General features: G+C 47.3%; 1 pseudogene; it reads right to left on the reverse strand.

The window, feature by feature from the left end:
* Positions 1-305: 305 nt before the first annotated feature.
* Positions 306-922, reverse strand: LOC123152168 (uncharacterized; annotated as a pseudogene).
* Between the last annotated feature and the right edge of the window lie 1,696 nt (positions 923-2,618).

Raw genomic sequence — 2,618 nt, forward strand, 5'->3', positions numbered from 1 at the left:
TAATTCTTTTTAGTCTGCATATAAGATTTGCCTGAAGTCAAACTTCATAAAGTTTGAGCATATTTATATTAAAAAATATTAACATGTACAATACTAAAGTCACAGAGTATAAAATTAAAATTCATGCCGCATTTAATGATATTGATTACACATTGAGAATATTGATATTTTTTCTGTAAGTTGGTCAAACTTTACGTTGTTTTACTTCAAATAAATCTTCTATACAGAGTAAAATATCTGGCGGGAGTATTTAATATTAGAAGTGCTAGCCCGTGCTGATGCACGGGTTGATGACTAGTAGATTATTAACTATCAAAGTCATATGGCCCTAGCAAGACATTGTTCAGGCTGCCCAGCTTGATCAACTCCTCGTTATCGTTGATAACTGTCTGGCTTTCCATGGGAAGCTCATGCCGGCAGTCGCTGACATGGTCAGTCGCCTTCTCCACACACTCGGGCAGTTCAAAGAACCACGGGCCGTCGGCGTCGCCCATGGGGACATGGAAGTCCCTGAGCATGGCGTCGCAGAGGCCGAGGGTACCGATAGCAGCATCGTAATCCACCTGGCAATACCTGAGGCCGAGCGCCTCCTCCGTACCTTTCTTGGCTTTCTGGAGTGCTTCCTTCACCTTGCCGCCGGCAGCCGCCACGTGGATCTTGAGGATGTCAACGGCGACGAGCGACAGGTCGCGGAGGTCCTTGGACTCAGAGCTCCTTTTGTCGGACCGGAGAGTCTGCACGCAGAATTCCTGGGTGACGTTCAGGTGCTTGTTGCGGCAGCTGCTCGAAGCATTCTTGCAGGTTTCTACCACGAGGTCTACCACCTTGACCTTGTCGCTGCGCCGCCGGCATGTGCGCCGATGCACACAAAAAGGAGCATGATTGCAACCAAGAAGGCAGCGGTCGCCCGTGTGGTTGCCATTGCTGCAAGGATAGCTGCAATTGTATTGTAGGCTTTGTAGCTGAGAGAGAGGTGAAGATGAATTGATAGTCAGATTTTGTAGTGCAAAGATGGAGGTGGTGTACGGTTCTTGTGACATCTATATAGTGCAGCAGCAGGTTCATAAATCCAATGCAGCTTAGTCACGGATATCCAAATAATTAGTATTTCAGACACTATATGCACAGATATGTGTTGGAAAAATGAGCAAATTACTACGAGATTTAATACGAATAAATAGGAAATAGATCATGACAGCAATAGCAGAGATTAAACTAATCATGCGAACTAGCATACTAGATGAACAGATCACATCTAGGGCATATACTAGAAACATGAGTTCTACCACGATCTCGAACAAGAAAGATAAAATAACATACGGTGCCGCGGGTGAAGCACCGACGGCGTTGACGTTGTCGCCCATGTCGTCGAGGATGAGGTTGCCGAGGTCGGGGAAGAAGTCGTCGTTCGCGAAGTCGTCGCTGCCAGCAGTCGCGCGAGTGCGCTCCCCAAAAACCTGATCGCCCCTCTCCCATACAGGATCACGAGAGGCGGGGTTCTAGAGGCCTGCTGTCCCTTCTCCCGATGCACGCCGAAACGAGGGATGGAGAAGACTTGCTTGGCGGCGCAATGATCTGGAACGGTGGTCAGAAACCATACGAAGCGGCGACGGCTAGGGTAGACGTCTGCCTGACTATATAGTGCGGGCCGGGTAGGTCGTGGGAGTAAACCCCACGTCCGAGTCATCACGATCCAAAAGAATCGGAAATGGTTCAGTAATTAACGAGTCCCTTAATTATTAATTAATGACTCATTAATTTTTCCCGAACAGCAAAAATATAGACAATGTGCATAGCTCTGTCCTCGGCTTGCCTCAATCCCGCGGCGTGGCGTGGCGTGGCGAGGCGAGCGAGGAGGAGGAGCGCGCGTGTAGGTCTCCTCTTCTCATGCTCATACAAGTGGTAGAAGAGCTCACCTTATAAAGAGGTGCAACTCTCTCTCAACTTCCGGGGTGGGACTAAACTTTAGTCTCACCCACTCCACTCACATGTGTGCATGAATGGGCCAAGAGAATTTCAGAATTTTAGTTGGGCTTTGGGCCAAAGGCCTACTAGCAAAATTCCAACAATCCCCCACAAAGTCTCATTGGCACATCTCATCATTTAGTTCCAAAACATTGTTTATATATCGGTGCTTAGTGGAGACTGTGAAGTTGAACTTCCACTTAAAGATTTATGCTACACTAGATCACAACTTGAATAGTGGACTATGCCTTGAACTACAAGTTTTCTGCGAAACTAGTTTCACACAAATTCTTGACCGATAGTGGGCTGCCGTAAGGCTTCCCCGCGGGTGGAGCGTATACGCCGTACTCCAGGGCATTTTCATGAATTTATTAGAGAACACCCAATTCTCACAGACTGCGACGTTAACAGTCAAATTCATATAGGTGTGTTCCTCAGAAGATGTTCTGCAGGACAACATCTCTGCTTACCCGAATAAGCCACTTGGAACACATTAAGATAAGTATCAACCTGCCATGCAGATCAGGAGAGTATTGCATCTTCACGGAGTGGGATAGTTAATATAGGGATACTCTCCTCCCAGCTGACCAACAGCTTGTCTCCCACTTCTACTTCACGGGATCTCCGATCACATAGAGTGGGTTACCACTATG

Source organism: Triticum aestivum, chromosome 7A (genome assembly GCF_018294505.1).
Source record: "Triticum aestivum cultivar Chinese Spring chromosome 7A, IWGSC CS RefSeq v2.1, whole genome shotgun sequence".
NCBI classification, from domain to species: domain Eukaryota; kingdom Viridiplantae; phylum Streptophyta; class Magnoliopsida; order Poales; family Poaceae; genus Triticum; species Triticum aestivum.